This window comes from Macrobrachium nipponense, chromosome 34, assembly GCF_015104395.2.
Source record: "Macrobrachium nipponense isolate FS-2020 chromosome 34, ASM1510439v2, whole genome shotgun sequence".
NCBI classification, from domain to species: Eukaryota; Metazoa; Arthropoda; class Malacostraca; order Decapoda; family Palaemonidae; genus Macrobrachium; species Macrobrachium nipponense.
Window position 1 is genome coordinate 25,071,090 of NC_061095.1, and position 18,944 is coordinate 25,090,033.

The 18,944-nt window shown below is 37.6% G+C and overlaps 1 protein-coding gene and 1 long non-coding RNA gene across 3 annotated transcripts in view; one reads left to right on the forward strand and one right to left on the reverse strand.

The window, feature by feature from the left end:
• Positions 1-18,944, forward strand: part of LOC135207981 (uncharacterized) — a 309,193-nt gene that overhangs the window by 73,657 nt on the left and 216,592 nt on the right. The window lies entirely within an intron of this gene.
• LOC135207984 (uncharacterized) overlaps positions 1-18,944 on the reverse strand; it is a 399,748-nt gene that overhangs the window by 30,796 nt on the left and 350,008 nt on the right. Inside the window, exon 6 of the long non-coding RNA XR_010313093.1 lies at positions 2,949-3,115. This is a non-coding gene — a long non-coding RNA (uncharacterized LOC135207984). The remainder of the gene's footprint in view (positions 1-2,948; positions 3,116-18,944) is intronic.

Genomic DNA, 18,944 nt, shown 5'->3' on the forward strand with positions numbered 1-18,944 from the left:
GTTTGGATATATAAAGTTGTTGATGAGGGCATGAACTTCAAGTTCATAGTGTTTATGATTATAACCTTTAAAATCTGTATAAAGGATTGCACTCTTTCGAAAGTGGAAACTGTCCATTTAGTTAACAGGATTTGTTACAATAACAACTTTAACTTCAAAATGCTGTTTGATTGGTCAATTTTAAGTATATTTTTGCAGGTCTCTCTCTCTCTCTCTCTCTCTCTCTCACACATCACACACACACACCATCATCATCATCATCACTCTCTCTCTCTCTCTCGCTCTTTCTCACACACATCATCATCATCATCATAAGTCTCACGTTTTCCCATGAAATGGAGGTAGGTAGTATATACTGATTTATCATCTAGAATATACGTTATAGCCTTTGATATATCATCTGAACTATACTGCGATATTGGTTCTGATTTATCAGCTAAACTGCATTTCATTGCTTTTGATTTATCAGCTGAACTATAAAATTATTGATTTCGGTTTATCGACCGAACTAGACGTTATTGATTTTGATTTATACCTGAACTTTATGTTATTGCCTTTGATTAATCAGGTGAACTATACGGTATTGCTTTTGACTTTATGAGCTTCATTATACGTTATTGTTCCAGATGTATCAGCCGATGAACTATACATTATTGTGTTTTATTTATCAACTGAAATATACGTTATTGCTCTTTAATTTATCAGCTGAACTATACGTTATTGCTCCTTATTTATCGGGTGATCTAGAGGTTATTGCTTGTGGTTTGTCATCTGAACTATACGTTATTGCTCCTTATCATCTGAGATAATTAATGGATAAGTCATGGCAGTTTGATATATCAGATTTTCAACTTAAATTCAGTTATGGCGCCTTTAAATATATTTTTGTCAAATTACATTTGACCTCCATTGTTTTATACAGCTTACTCGGGGAGTAAGCGTACAAACTACTTTGTTGTTGTTGTTGTTGTTCTTGTTCTTGTTGGGGGAGAGGAAAGGTCTATGGAAAAGCCTAAAGAGGTCTGAAAAAGGTGTTTCGCGTTGAGTGAAAGATACAGGAATTTTAGGATAGGACATTTATTATTTATGTATAAGAATGAAAATGTAAAATATAAATAATGCATGTTGTTAAATAGTATAGAAAAATTATTTCTAAGAAAATATAGCATACTTAGTTTAATTTTCGTTGGTGAAACAATGCTCTATTTGACCGTAGATTTTAGCACGTTTTAATTTACGTTAGAAGTTAGGAATATAATGTTGACAACATGTGCGTGAGGGGAATATCTTGCACACGCGTCCCCAGTAAGCTGGAGGTCGGATAACCTTGTTGGTTTTGAGGTTATATGAAATTCTATCTGGCATACAAAAGGGCGCAGCTGGGCGTTGGCACATAAACGTATTATAGATGGGCTTGGTTCTTGCCAGAGCTAAAAACCTAATGCAGAGATAAGATTCTCATATTGCTTAGTGTGGATCTAACATCTATCTCCTTGGGATGCACTGGAAATAACCCCTTACTGGCGAAATTCCCTTGGTAATTTGATTCCAGGTTAGATTCCAGGCATCAAGAAATTCCAAGTTTATGATGAGCAAAAGTAAAATTTGTGCATATTTTGGATTGTTAGTGAATTTATGTATTATATTGCGTCTGTTCTTGCTGATTATATTATTTCGTGACTAATTTTCTCTGTAATATTATTTTTTAAAATTTTATACTAATACGAACATCAACAAGCTCTTGCTTTTATATAAGCATAGTCAACATTTTTCAGATGGGCAGAATAAAAGAAATTTATACGAAAACATGAATGTCCTCTCTCTCTCTCTCTCTCTCTCTCTCTCTCTCTCTCTCTCTCTCTCTCTCTTCTCCAGTTCTACACTATAGGAACGTGAATGAAAGTGTAGACCAGCGCCTGGCCTGTAGTACCCTTTTTGGGCCCAAACCCTATTATCCAATCTAGTCTAACACTGTTCACACTTGCGCGCCCTTTTTTTTTATTTTTTTATTTACTGATGTTTTTTGGCGCGCGTATTAGATTTATTCACACACATATATGTACACTGTCAATAGTTTGCTTTGTACATGTTTTTAGGCAACAGTAACTACGGTGAAAAACGTTGTGTAGTCACTGTGGTATTGTGTACCTACGTCTGTATCAGAGGAGAGATATTTGCAAAAGATAGGACAATATAAATTCAGTTTTTTTTTCTATCTCGGAAGCCTACCAATAGCAAAGTGGATTTCTACCATATGTACTAAGCCATTCATTCATTCTGGTGTGTCTACTATTCATGTCTTTATTTATATTATAAGCTCTTAAATGATCAATGGTCAGTCATATCATAAAAGTTTCTATACTGTTAACAAACGATTTTTCACTATTTTTTTATGAATTAGATTGACATGTCGGTACATTTAATTGTAGGCCTTTAGTGATCTGTGTATGCATATATATATAATATATATATATATATAATATATATATATATATATATATATATATACTCCTTTACATACATGCATGCATGACACTCTTTAATATAGAATTCACTTTTCCTTGGAAATAACTAAAGATTTATACATAGGTGCATCTGCTCTGGCAAGGACTCGAATCATGCCTTTTGTATTTAATAAGAGGTGACAGGGACTATCCATCTGGTTGTCAAGTGAGAGACAATCTAATTTCAACTCTGCTGAATTCACGTTCTGTACACGAAAATGGAGATCAAAGTATCTCTCCCATGAGCAATGATGAATTTATATTCCGTGATGAATTGATATTCCTCATATATGTAGTATGAATAAATTTTTCAGAATTAAGCATTAAACTATTTTCCTAAACAGACAATTTAACTGCAGAGTCATTAATGAATGGAAAACATACGTCACATTATCTGCTTCATCAGAGCCGAGTTTAACCGCATGCACACATTGCGCCACTCACCTCTATCTTGAATGCACACACACACTAGCCTCCTGGAAATTGAGGATCTTTCTTCCCAGCACCTCTTTTAAGGCCATTTGTCAAGCTCCTCATCCTTTCAACGTCCTGTCATCCTTGGTTTTTGTTACCACTCCTACATATCAGCAAAATTCGTACCATTTCAGTTCCTGTAATGGAGATTTGGCTCAACAAAGGGATATACTCAGCAAGTTCTTATGAATGATGCTGCTAGCTCGTGCTCTTTTTACCAGGTACATGAATCACTGCTTGCGTCATCAGGAAGCTCAAAGTCGTGTATAATGTGTATAAAAGTGTTCCACCTCCCTAATGAATAACACTCGGAAACTTCCATTAAGGTATATGTGTGCCATACATATACGTATATGTGTATATATGTATACATATATATGTGTGTGTGTAAAGCCCTATTCCTTAACAGTATTGCATAGTAATTGCGGTAATGGTCATCCGTCTATGCGTTCATGAGAGGCAGAGAGAGTACCGTACAAATATCAGCCATCCTCCATTATACCAATGAGCAAATAAAGCAAATGTACCCAGCAAATAGGCATCTTGACCCTTTACTTTCAATGCATGACTCTCTCTCTCTCTCTCTCTCTCTCTCTCTCTCTCTCTCTCTCATACACACACACACACACAAAGAATAATCTGGGCTAAGGCGACTTTCAAAGCAGACTGGCCATCTCACAAAAGCCCCCCCAAGTAAAAAGTGACTGAGATCACAAGTAATCTTTACGTAATCTTTTTCTTCCACTTCTTTAAGAGGATTCACAGTAACCAGGGCTCCTTGGCCGAAAGAAAAGGCCGGGCGGGAGAGGAGCCCTTGAAAGCGACTCCGTCCGGCAGGAAGACTCAAAGGGCGTCGTTTCCTTCCTCGTCTTTCCGTTCTTCTTCTTCTTCTTCTTCTTCATTTCTCTTCTCGTCTTTTTTTTTTTCCTCCTCCTCCGTGAATTCATTCCTCTTAGTCGTCTGTGCACGCATGAGTGGGACGTTCCTTTTCCAGTCCTCTCCTTCCCCCTTTTCAAAACAAAAATAGTTTCATCTTTCTCCTTCATGAATGCCATCTCTCTCTCTCTCTCTCTCTGTCAGCGTTCTTTATTTTCCATTAGCTTTTCTATTGAAGTAACTGCCTACACACACGCATTAATTTCTACTCCTTCCAAACACCAACCCACCCCTCCCCCTCCCCCTCCCCCTTCCCACAACCCCATCCTGTTCCACGCCATCCACATACTTGCCTTCGTTCTCATATATTCAGAAGTTAACCTTCTGTGCGATTTCGTCTCGCCTTTAATTTTACAAAGGAAAATAATATAAGTAGAAATCTTAGAGAAAATTTCTCTTTATATGAAAATAAAACCAAAGGGGAAATTTGTCCTTTTTTTGTGAATATCGTAATCTCGCTCTTCCTGAGCTTCATTTTCCTCGTCTCCTTATTTCTATTCCTGTTGTGTTCACAGAGGAAAAATTTTTTCTCGGGAGAGCAACTGATTAATTTTCAAGACTCGGTGTCCTGAGCTTTCAATTGTACAGGATTTCCATCAAGATTATTTTGCCTCGTATGTGTAGCACTGTGTGATTCAAGTCGATGTTGTTTATACCAGTTTAGCATTTCTTCCATGCTAAAGGTTTTAACTACATTCATGTAGGATGCTGATATATGTATAGTCTGTGGCTTGAGGAGGAACTCAACTGTTAGTTCCAGCCTCCTGTGAATCTTCCATTTATTTATATATATATTTTTTTTTTCACAAGAGATGAGTTTTTAAATGCCAGGATAGGCGTAAACGTACGCCGGCAGAGAAACGATCATAGTATGCTATTCAGGAAGCTTCAGTGTATGCTTAATAGAGGTGAGTGGCGCAGTATGTGTAGGAAAGCTTGTGGGTCTGGGACAAGGTTCGTCAAATGAATCGACTTGTTAATTGAAGAAAATTGGTATTTGCTGTTGATTGAAATTGGTATTTCTTTTTGATTGGAGAAAATTGGTATTTGCTGTTGACTGAAGAAAATTGTTATTTCTTGTTAACTGAAAAAATTGATATTTACTGTTGATTGAAGAAAACTGGTATTTGCTGTTGATTGAAGAAATTTTTTTTTTTTTTTTTTTTTTTTTTTTTTGTGGCGTAATTTGCTGTTGATTGAAGAAAAGTGGTAATTATATTGATTGAAGAAAATTGGCATTTCTTGTTGTTTGAAGAAAATTGGTATTTGTTGTTGATTGAAGAAAATTGGTATCTGCTGTTTACTGAAGGAAATTGGTTTTTGCTGTTGTTTGAAGAAAACTGGTATTTCTTGTTGCTTGAAGAAAATTGGTATTTGGTGTTGATTGAACAAAATTGGTATTTGCTGTTGATAAGAAAATTGGTATTTCTTGTACACTGAAGTAAATTGGTATTTATTGTTGATTGAAGAAAATTGGTATTTGCTGTTAATTGAAGAAAATTGGTATCAGCTGTTTGCTGAAGGAAATTGGTATTTGCTGTTGATTGAAGAAAATTTGTATTTTTATGCTTATAGAAGACGAACGTTCTCTGCTACAAGCATTTTGTAAGATTAAAATGTATATTTTTAGAATAAACGAGATATGTTTGGGTTAAATTACCACCAACAAATATTCACCTCAGAGAGAAATTTTCTCTTACCGACGCATTTTACTGATTTAATGGTAATGAATGGTTTAGACTGTAGGTAGCTTTCACTTTCGTTTTCATATATTTATTTCCATTTCATTTATGTCTAATGCAATAATATATTTATCTCTATTTCATTCATGTCTAATGCAATATAGATTACGATATTCCTTTGATGTAAATTCACTATGTTTTCGTTTTTGTCAGTTTTTTTAACACTGATGGGAAATATATTTTGTACGTGGTGGAGCTGATGTAAATTCACCTTTGTTTTCGTATTTATCAATTTTCCTTTAAAACTGATGGGAAATATATTTTGTACGTGGTAGAGCTGATGTAAATTCACCTTTGTTTTCGTATTTATCAATTTTCTTTTAACATTGATGAAAAATATATTCTCTACGTTAATAGTTAATTCCACATATTAACGCCTACCATCGCAGCTCGAAGATAGTGGTCAGTATGATTTGAATCCTTGAATCTTCAATCTTTTTTTCTTTTTCATTGTACAGTTACGTCCTGTTTATCTATCCTTAAAGCCAGTCAGTCAACCAGTCAATTAACCTGACGTACAGTCGAGTTGTAGTGGGCCCCCTTTTTTTTTTTTTTTTTTTTTTTTTTTACTGACCTATAGCCTTTACCCAACATACGCCCTCTGGTGAATAAAAGATGGGAGGAGAAAGTAGATAGGGTATGGTGGGTGGAGGAAAGTAGGATATGGTAAAGGTGGGAGGGAAGTAGGGATAGGGGTAGCTGGTGGGAGGAGGAAATAAATGGGGCAGATGGGAGGAGGAAGTAGATACGGTAGATGGGAGGAGGAACATAAAATCAAGGCTAAAGGCCAAGGGCTGGGACCCAAGAGGTCATTCAGCACTGGAAGGAAAACAACTGGGAGTAAAGGGGGATTTGAAGGTTGTATCAGGATGAAAATGTGAACGGAAGTACAGTAAAAGGAATGAAAGGGGTTGGAGGTAGGAGCCGAAGGAACGCTCAGAAATCTTCCCTATCGTCGAGAATATGTTATTTCTTCCTTAAATTATCTGGCTACTTGACAAATGCTACTTATAAACCGCTGTAATTTTGTACCTTGTAAATAACTGAGCTGTTAACTATTATAGTGGTTTCGTGTTTTTGTATTTTGTTCCGTGAACTGCTATCTTTGTGTGTGTGTGTGTGAAAATTCTAAGAAATGTTTCTGTGCTTCTCTTTTATTGGACAGCATTGAAAAGACTTAATAGCTTTAAATTCATTTTATTAGTTGACATTTATAGTTTACGAACGTGTGTTGTATAATGACGACCTTTGTGTTCATAAACTGTTACAGTTCATGTCTTTTGGAATTTCTCTTCTTCAGGGAATGTCATAGTGGTATGTTTTCTTCATGACGGTCTGCTCCTAGTTTTATAAGTATGACTACATAGCAAACAAAAATAAAAATATGTACAGACACCCAAAGGGACATGGCAATTTGCGAACTACGAAACTGTGGCTCGTATTGCACCAACCAAAAGGATTTGGAAGGAGACCCAAATAGTTCAGGTTCATTCTACCGGAACTCCTTTTTTTTTTTTTTTTTTTTTTTTTTTTTTATGTAACAATTCCAAATGAGAAAAAGAGAGAGAGAGAGAGGGAGGGAGAGTCTGTGAAATGGAAATATAAAATAGCTGGCGAGGAACGTGAGAAAATACTCGAGGTAGAAAAGACACGGGAGAAAATGTTAGCGCGACAGAATCGGAATGAAAGCACGGGAAAAAAATAGGAGACAATACGAGTGAAAAGTTATATATAAAAGAGAAAATATAAATGTAACAGAGAGGGGGAGAGGGGACAAAAATGACGCGAAACCGAGACTCGAGTCACTTACACAGTTGAATATCTTGACTGCTTCCGTTTGAGGAATGGTGATTGGGGACATTTTAAGTTACTGCCTCATTATCAATGAGCTTGATGGCGCGCGCTACGCTGCGTTGGAACCCGGTGCTGCCCGTCATGTCTCCCGTACCCTCCCGATCCCCTACTTAACTCCGCCCCCACCCGGGGAGGACAAACAAGAACGACCCACTCGGATTTTATTATCATAAGTAAATAGATAGACTAACTTTCCCGTCAGGGGATGGTAAACATTTTGTTAGCTCCTTTTCGTTGAGTCATTTACTAAGTATTTTTTAGGCAGCAATTTAAGATACGAGGAAAAATTTTATAAAGGTTTATTTGTCATGTTACTATGACATAAAAAAAAACACGATACAGATAAGTATTTAACGATTTGCAAAGTGTATTAACGATCATTTCAAACAGGGACAAAACTTCTACATCGATTTACGCTTTGTTCCTGTCGCTGAGTGGCTGAGGATGCCATAAAATCTCGGCTAGTTATGACTTTGCTTTCAGGGAGATAAGAATACCATGAACGGTCGTCTTGAATTTCTGCTGTGCTGCTCTTTTTGTGTGTGTGAAAAGAGAGGTTTTTTATATAAATAAATAGACATTGTAATTCCAAGATTGATCCTCGTAGTCCCTTGTCTACTGAAGGCACTGAATGTCCGGTCTGTTGGAATCCATGATCTTTAGATGATTTTTTTTCTTTCTTTTTTTCCTTTTTTTTTTATCTCAGCTGAACTGAGGATGCGTGGTTGCGTAACCGTTCACACAAAGGACCTGACATGGGCCAAAGGTTAAGGACAAAGGTCTCCTCGGGTTTCATTCGAGATTTCTTAAAAATAGCTCTCTCTCTCTCTCTCTCTCTCTCTCTCGTGGAATTCCAAGATAATTCCACATTCAACATCGTGGAAGCAAATGGTACGAGAAACTCTCTCTCTCTCTCTCTCGCGGAATTCCAAGATAATTCCACATTCAACATCGTGGAAGCAAATGGTGCGAGAAACTGTTTGGGCGATTTGATCAAATATGTCAGTAAATTTTTTTTTTTTTTTAAGTCACGCTCGTTGTAAAGTTGACAATATTAATTAATCATTTGATTTGAAAGACACGGCAGTTTAATTGTTCAACGAAGCGCTCTTTTGCCAGAATTTTAAGTTTTGATAATGAAAATTGTATACATTTTGGATGAATTGATAAACCGTTAAAGAATAATAATGCGGTGGGACAGAGGAAACTGATAGATTTTCGGAGTTGATTCTTCAAAGACGTGCCAAAAATAACGATGAAAATATACAAAAACTGCATATAATCTTTGTTGTCAGTTTTATGATGAAAGAGTCAGTGTGTTTATCATTAAAACTGTTGATTAAAATTTATATTAGGCATAAATTATGGAAGAAAACATAATTAAGCTGTTTATTAGTCGACCAAAAATGGCCACTGGATTCTCATTAGTCCATGAATGTTAGTGTATGGAAAATGAATAGTGAGAGCATTTATTTATTTTTTTTATCGCGTGCAGTAATGGCGTTCGATCAATTTCACTCGCTAGTAAACAAAAACACATTTAAAAGGCTTTCCAAAGCGGCAAGGAATTATCTAGTAATTCTGTTATTTGAATTCATTTTTCCTTTTAATACAGAAATAATTATGTAATTTAAAATATTGTGTATATATATTATTCTATATATAATATACAGCTTCTATGTAGGTATGGGCAAATATAATATAACGATTATATCCTAGATATGATAGTGTATATGTAATATATCGTATAATATATATAGATATATATAATAGATAGATTATCAGGTTAGATATCATTAGTAATCTATATGATTATATATATATAATATATATATAGATATAGATTTAGTTTATACATATCTATATATATATATATATATATATATACATATATCATATACTATATAGATATATATAATATATATATATATATATATATATATTATATATATATATATATATACTATATATATCATATATATATATATATATATATATATATATATATATTATTCTTCACAGTATCATGAATCGTTATGACACAAATCATAATGGCAGAATTTAGTTATCGAAATAACACACATCATATGCATGAATCATGAAGGTACGTATCCCTTATGAATCATAATAACATCTACTCAGTGCACTGATTCGTGAATCACAGCCGTCTATGCCTCTGCTGTAGGAATCACACTACGAATCGGAATCACTTCTGAAAACCAATGACACGAGAATGACGAGAATCCCGGCCTTATACAACAGAGCAGTGACACGAATCAGTGTCAAGGATCTGCGTCACGAATAGGAGCGGTGTCGTTTTCACCGACGTGAATCACAGTGACACCAATTGACAGTGAAGCGAGTCTCTGTGACAGACGATTTATTCTGCTTGTATTCCAGAGAAAGGGATGTGAGCTCTAGCATAGGACAAACAACAGCCAGTTGCATTCGTATTTGTATATGTCCGTTTTATTGTCCGTCACTTCTAATTTAATTCGTCATTAGGGCAAAGTAAACAGAGTCCTCCTCATTTGACTAATGCTGAAAGATGAAGGCAGTGCTTGGTTGTGTGGGAATATGCTTCTCTAGGAGAATTTGGGAGAGAGAGAGAGAATCATGTTTGTCTTTGTTTGTGAGAGAGAGAGAGAGAGAGAGAGAGAGAGAGAGAGAGAGTGCATGTTTGTCTGTGAAAGAGAGAGAGAGAGAGAATCATGTTTGTCTGTGTCTGTGTGTGTGTGTGTGAGAGAGAGAGAGAGAGAGTACAGTGTGGTGGTGTGAGAGAACGCGTGAAAATGTTTGTGGTGCGTGTGTGTGTGGTGAGAGAGAGAGAGAGATCGAGGGACGGAGATCGAGATATGAGAGAGAGAGAGAGGTGTTTGCGCTACGATATATATACACAAAATTTTTCAATTAACTTAATAGAGTGAAAGTGGAGGATGGATACACTGTGATTACTTAGCCGGCATATTTTTCCTCTTCTCGTTATTTCGAAATTCAGTTGGTAAATTTTGAATTTGGAAAATTGCGTAACGAAATCGTAATTGAAAGTGAAGAATTGCGAAAGAAGGCAATGATGAAAAGGCCAGATTCATTTTTTTTTACTTTTTGCAAGAAATTCACCACTTTTAAAGAAAATAAATTTAACAAATGACGTTCATTAATGAAAGCCGTAGTGAGCTCATGCCTCTCCTGTGTATATTTGTATATTTTCGGTGATGCCACTCTAATCAACGTTTATTTTTAGCGAAATGACCAATAAATCGATGAATCAATAGCTTCCGTAAGCTCCGGCTTTAACTTGGGTTCACATCCAGGTATATACGACTCCCCATTTAACTTTAAGATAGAATGCTTTTATTATATAACGGAACGGGTAATTATTGATTTAGAATGTAAAATGACATTATAAAATTCATGTTGCATTCACAGATGGGGTCTTCGAATGGTCGCAAAGTTTGTTGACTTATCTTAGAGATCCACACTGGACGAGTTGGTTGCGTGCTCGACTACCAATCTGGTAGCCTGAGTTCGCTCCCAGTTGGTGGCAGTGCGGAATCAGATGAATGTATTTCTGGTGATTAGAAATTCATTTCTCGATATAATGTGGTTCGGATCCCACAATAAGTTGTAGGTCCCGTTGCTAAGTAACCAATTGGTTCCTGGCCACGTAAAAAAAAAAAATTGAACTCTTCGGGTTCGCCCTAGGAGAGCTGTTAATCAGCTCAGTGGTCTGGTTAAACTAAGATATACTTTAACCTTTGTCGACTTATTATATAAAGCCGATTCACTTTTAGCATCCATTACTTACTCATTAATCTATCTAGCTATAGTGGATTCACATCAACCGTGCATTTGATGTCTGGGCCAGTCCCTTACGACGCTCCTGATTGGCTGTTGATAAGCCAATGACAGGGCTAGAAATTCTCAGTCTCTCTCGAGAGTTCACATGGGTAGGATCTATGTTCCACCACTCCTAAGGGTTAAGTCTTTCAAAAGTATCCCTCAGGAGAGGTGGAACATACATCCTGCCTATGTGAACTCTCTCGAGGGACTGAGAGTTTCCAGCCCTGTCATTGGCTTATCAACAGCCAATCAGGAGCGTCGTAAATGACTGGCCTAGACGTCAAAATGCACGGTTGATGTGAGTCTACTATTGTTTAATTGGCCTTCGGTCGAAAGAATGATGTCTGAACGAATACCTTGAGCGAGAACCTTTTACAATGCAGCATGCTTCATTTACCTGTGTCTAGTTGTGCTACGTTTCCCTTAGAATCTTCCCTCCCCTTGCTGTAAAAAAACAAGTACACACACATACACACACACACAACCTTTGTAAGTGTTCTTCCCCTGCAGCAGCAGCGACCTGCCTGCCTCCTTTGCCTCACCTCTCTCCGGCGCCCTTTGTCAGTTTTCCCCCATCGCTGTTATCGGAGCATATTTCCCTCCTACAAGTCTGAGTCGAGTTTACTACAATCGGGGTTGTGGGAGGGTGGGAGCGGGAGCGGGGGCGGGGTGAGGGCGAGGTGGAGGAGGATTGAATGCCCCACCCCCCTCCCCCTTCTTCCATCTGGCTCAGTCAGTTTTGTGGGTGAAGGTGGAGTCCCCTCAAAGCGTCCTTGAGCAATTTCACTTGTCCGCTTCGAGATACGTCTTCCATCCGCGGGCCACGGGCTTCTATGTGAATGGGATGTGGGGGGAAGGAAAGGGGGGTGGTGGAGGGGAATTTTGCTCTCTCACTTCGTCGGATGTTATGATTTTATTTATATAAAAAAAAAATACTCCCTGTGAAGGAGTTTTAAAATTTTGCTGTTAATATTTCTGCATTGCATTATCAGAGATAATGCAGTAGTTTTGTTCTGATACTAATTGAAAACTGAAGAAGCCAGGATATTATTATTATTATTATTATTATTATTATTGTACTTAGGAAGCAAGGGACCCTCTCTCAAGCATACTTTATTAAAAGTAATGGCTACTTCAGCAGCGTTACACTTGTAGAGATTCTTCTCTATTTTGCGAATAGCGGCTTTTTTTCCGTGCTACTTAAAGGATAGTAGAGCGCTCTATAGAGGTCTGGTAAAAAATACAGGGTCAAAATAGGTGTATATATTTGAATTTTACAGATAAACTATGATACCATAGTCATCAAAGTTCATTAACGATTTTCTCTCTCTCTCTCTCTCTCTCTCTCTCTTTTCTTAAAGCGAGCTTTCGTCTGGAGCTGCCAGACATCCTCGGGCTGGGAAGCTGAGGGTGGACTGATCTTGGTGCGGTGTCCGTCCTCCTTATATCTGTGGCTGACAGCAGGGGGTCTGCCCCATGCTTGTCTCCTATTGGCTGGTGGCGGTGAGTCTTGTTTTCATTGGCTGCCTGAGCCAGGTCTCAAGCCACTTTCTTCGGGCCGATGGTTGCGTTGCAGCATATCCTGCAGCCGCCTGGACCTCCTAAGCGGCGCTGTAACATTGATGGGCGTTGCGCTACGCTGTGGGACGTCACGGCTACTTTGATTTCCATCGGCTGCAGGAGTACCTCGTTCGGGGGCGTTTGTCATCCATAGAGTTGTCATGATCGGTGGTGTCATTGTTGGTGGCAGGTCTTCTCATACTCGTAGGGGAGGAGAAATTCTTCCTGCGTCGTATTCAGATTGGTAGGTTTATTTGCTGGATGAGTAGCGCCTCCAGCAGGCGCAACCGACGGCATTCAGGGGCCTTCCCGATGATCTTCGTGTTTCTTTATGATGACATCTTCGGGAGATGGCCTCGTGATGTTTGGTGCGGAGCGTGATTCTTATAGCCCCCTCTTGGGCGTGGCACGAGAGTCTCTTCGACAGTCGCATGGTAGTCATACCTACGTAGGGCGCCGCTGCATTCAAATTCGCGGTACTGGGCATGTATACTGGTACACTACATGCGTCCTGCTTCAGGGGTTTCGTGCTGTGGAGAGGGGTTATTTTTCATAAAAAGATCGCGCGTCCTCCGATTCTGGTAATATATGATTAGGTCGATATTCTTGGTGTCGTCAGTCGGGGATCATTATCAGAAATAATTTTCTTAATGGCGTCCTCTTCTTCACGGTAATGGGAACTCATGAAGGCTTTGTAGTACAGCTTGATATTATCCTGGGGGCGGGGCTGAATACGACGCAGGAAGAATTTCTCCTCCCTACGAGTATGAGAAGACCTGCCACAACAATGACACCACGGCCGATCATGACAACTCTATGGATGACAACGCCCCCGAACGAGGTACTCCTGCAGCCGATGGAAATCAAAGTAGCCGTGACGTCCCACAGCGTAGCGCAACGCCCATCAATGTTACAGCGCGCTTAGGAGGTCCAGGCGGCTGCAGGATATGCTGCAACGCAACCATCGGCCCGAAGAAAGTGGCTTGAGACCTGCTCAGGCAGCCAATGAAAACAAGACTCACCGCCACCAGCGCAATAGGAGACAAGCATGGGGCAGACCCCTGCTGTCAGCCACAGATATAAGGAGGGACGGACACCGCACCAAGATCAGTCCACCTCAGCTTCCCAGCCCGATGGATGTCTGGCAGCTCCAGACGAAAGCTCGCTTTAAGAAAGAGAGGAGAGAGAGAGAGAGAGAGAGAGAAAATCGTTAATGACTTTGATGACTATGGTATCATAGTTTATCTGTAAAATTCAAATATATACACCTATTTTGACCCTGTATTTTACCATGACCTCTATAGGCGCTCTACTAGCCTGTTTAAGTAGACGGAAAAGCCGCTATTCGCAAAATAGAGAAGAATCTCTACAAGTGTAACGCTGCTGAAGTAGCCATTACTTTTAATAAAGTATTATTATTATTATTATTATTGTTTATTGTTATTATTATTATTATTATTACTATCATTATTATTATTATTATTATTAGTTTAAGGATACATGTAGCACAGGAAGTTTGTTATTTTTCAATATCGCCCGGTATATTATATATATATATATATATATATATATATACTATATATATATATATATATATATATATAATATATATATATATATATATATTAATATATATATATATATATATATAATGTATATACTAGATTCATATAATATGTACATAATATATAGAATCTATACATATATATAAATATATATATATATATATATATATATATATAATATATATATATACTATAATTATATCATATGAATATAAATATTGCTGAGAAACTCTAGGAGAAAGAGAGAGAGAGAGAGAGAGAGAGAGAGAGAGAGAGAGAGGGACTGCCAGGTGCCAATTATTTGGGGGAAATTGGTATTTATTGTAAGCACACAGTCCTGTCGATTGAGTTCGGGCAGTCGTATGGAAGACGTTATTGCGCCGGTATTTTCGGGAGGAATGTTATTTTTCCCGTGATTTCCTTTTGGTATTTATTTTCGCGTCTGTTATTGAAAGTCACGTTTCTGGGGGTGGAAATTCTGATTGAATTATTATTTTTATTATTATTATTATTATTATTGAAAGTCACATTTTTTGGGAAAAATTCTGATTAATTTATTATTATTATTATTATTATTATTATTATTATTATTATTATTATTATTATAGAAAGTCACGTTTTTTGGGGAGAAATTTTGATTAAATTATCATTATTATTATTATATTATTATTATTATTATTATTATTATTATTATTATTATTATTATTATTAATATTGCCTGTTATTGAAAGTCAGGTTTTTGGGGAGGAATTATTAGCATTATTATTATTGTTATTATTTATTGCATAATGCTAGTTTTGCCTTTCAATTAATAATAATAATAATAATAATAATAATAATAATAATAATAATAATAATAATAATAATAATAATAATAATAATAATAATAATAGCCAAACTGGAAAGCCCCAGGTCCCGATGAAGTCCATGGATACTGGCTCAAAAACTTCAAGGCCCTACACCCACGAATAGCAGAACAACTCCAGCATTGTATCTCAAATCACCATGCACCCAAATGGATGACCACAGGAAGAACATCTTTAGTACAAAAAGACAAGAGTAAGGGAATATATCCAGTAACTACAGGCCTATCACCTGCCTACCAAAGCATACAAGGTATGGTAGGCCTTCCTGTTCTGCTCTATCTATAAAATGTTTGAAAAAAGTTCTTTAAAGTAACTAAGATGTCAGAAGACACCAAAAATGAGAAAACTAATGGTGAAAATAATCACCTAAACCTTTATATACAAGTGTGGAAGTTATTAACAGGTATCATCAGTGAAAGGCTATTCAACTACCTAGAGGAGACAAACACCATCCCCACCAACAGAACGGCTGCAGAAGGAAGTGTAGGGGCACAAAAGACCAGCTCCTGATAGACAAAATGGTAATGAAGAACAGTAGGAGAAGGAAAACCAACCTAAGCATGGCATGGATAGACTATAAGAAAGCCTTCGACATGATACCACACACATGGCAAATAGAATGCCTGAAAATTTATGGGGCAGAGGAAAACACCATCAGCTTCCTCAAAAATACAATGCGCAACTGGAATACAATACTTACAAGCTCTGGAATAAGACTAGCAGAGGTTAGTATCAGGAGATGGGATCTTCCAGCGACTCCCACTGTCCCCACTACTCTTCGTAGTAGCCATGATTCCCATGACAAAAGTACTACAGAAGATGGATGCCGGGTACCAACTCATGAAAAGAGGCAACAGAATCAACCATCTGATGTTCATGGACGACATCAAGCTGTATGGTAAGAGCATCAAGGAAATAGATACCCTAATCCAGACTGTAAGGATTGTATCTGGGGACATCAGGATGGAGTTTGGAATAGAAAAATGCGACATAGTCAACATACAAAAAGGCAAAGTAACGAGAACTGAAGAGATAAAGCTACCAGATGGGAGCAACATCAAACACATAGATGAGACAGGATACAAATACCTGGGAATAATGGAAGGAGGGGATATAAAACACCAAGAGATGAAGGACACGATCAGGAAAAGAATATAGCAGAGACTCAAGGCGATACTCAAGTCAAAACTCAACGCCGGAAATATGATAAAAGCCATAAACACATGGGCAGTGCCAGTAATCAGATACAGCGCAGGAATAGTGGAATGGACGAAGGCAGAACTCCGCAGCATAGATCAGAAAACCAGGAAACATATGACGATACACAAAGCACTAGACCCAAGAGCAAATACAGACAGACTATACATAACACGAAAGGAAGGAGGGAGAGGACTACTAAGTATAGAGGACTGCGTCAACATCGAGAACAGAGCGATGGGGCAATATCTGAAAAACCAGTGAAGACGAGTGGCTAAAGAGTGCATGGGAAGAGGACTATAAAAGTAGACGAAGACCCAGAAATATACAGAGACAGGAGAATGACAGACAGAACAGAGGACTGTCACAACAAACCAATGCACGACAATACATGAGAAAGACTAAAGAACTAGCCAGCGATGACACATGGCAATGGCTACAGAGGGGAGAGCTAAAGAAGGAAACTAAAGGAATGATAACAGCGGCACAAGATCAGGCCTTAAGAACCAGATATGTTCAAAGAACGGATAGACGGAAATAACATCTCTCCATATGTAGGAAGTGCAATACGAAAAATGAAACCATAAACCACATAGCAAACGAATGCCCGGCACTTGCACAGAACCAGTACAAAAAGAGGCATGATTCAGTGGCAAAAGCCCTCCACTGTAGCCTGTGCAAGAAACATCAGCTACCTTGCAGTAATAAGTGGTACGAGCACCAACCTGAGGGAGTGATAGAAAACGATCAGGCAAAGATCCTCTGGGACTATGGTATCAGAACGGATAGGATGCTGCGTGCAAATAGACCAGACGTGACGTTGATTGACAAAGTCAAGAATAAAGTATCACTCAGTGATGTCGCAATACCATGGGACACCAGAGTTGAAGAGAGAGAGAGAGGGAAAAAATAGATAAGTATCAAGATCTGAAAATAGAAATAAGAAGGATATGGGATATGCCAGTGGAAATCGTACCCATAATCATAGGAGCACTAGGCACGATCCCAAGATCCCTGAAAAGTAATCTAGAAAAACTAGAGGCTGAAGTAGTTCCAGGACTCATGCAGAAGAGTGTGATCCTAGAAACGGCGCACATAGTAAGAAAAGTGATGGATTCCTAAGGAGGCAGGATGCAACCCGGAACCCCACACTATAAATACCACCCGGTCGAATTGGAGGACTGTGATAGAGCAAAAAAATAAAAATAAAATAACAATAATAATATTAATAATACTTTTATTTTTTGCTACTAATGCTCTTGACATTACTCACCCTTTTCTCAACTGCTACCGCTCAGTGTCTTCTACTGTACTGCTCATTTCGCCTCCCTAGAACCGCCATTATCAACGACGTTTTCATGGGCGGTCAATCTGTCTAAGGTGCGACAAAAAAAAAAAAAAAAAAAAAAAAAAAAAACATACATGAAGTCCAGGGGCCTCGGTTCCTGTGGAATATCAGTCAACGAGTTTTTTCGTTCATATATACACATATACATGCATATATGTATGTGTACATAAAGTATATCAGATGATGCGTATGTATATCTCTTAAGACAACATATGGAGATGCGAACGCTCGTATCTCCAGCAGATGATGATGATAGACGAGGAAAACCAAACCCCTTCAGCTCCAGTAACTTGAGAGTTTGAAGGGGGAGAGAATTCAGCATCGCCATCGATTGGGCCATAAATTGAAAGAGAGGAGAGAGAGAGAGAGAGAGAGAGAGAGAGAGAGAGAGAGAGAGATCTCGGTTGATCTTCGTTTTAGATTCCCTGGAGTTTTTATCTTTTTCTTGTTCTTTTATTGAAGTAATAAGAAATCAGATGGTTAGGTTGAGTACGTAACACAATTAAAAGTGAATAAATGAATGATAAGGTATTAGCAAATTTATGTACACCAATGTGAAACGTGAATGGCAATAGAAATAAACAAACCCAGTTAAATTACGTGGGTGTGCGTATGGTTAATGCTCCCATATTATGAAGATAAGGTTAATGCTCCCACATTATCCAAATATAAGGTTAATGTTCCCACATTATTTATATATAAGGTTAATGTTCCGACTTTATTAAAGTATAAGGTTAGTGCTCCCACATTATTAAAATATCAGGTTAATGTTCCCACATTATTAAAGTATAAGGTTAATGCTCCCATATCATTAAAATATATATAAGGTTAATGTTCCCACATTATTAAAATATAAGGTTAATGTTCCCACATTATTAAAACATAAGGTTAATGTTCCCACTTTATTAAAATATAAGGTTAATGTTCCCACATTATTAAAATATATAAGGTTAATGCTTCCACATTATTAAAGTATAAGGGTAATGCTTCCACATTATTATAAGGTTATGCTCCAATTAATTAAAATTATGGTTAATGTTCCCACATTATTAAAA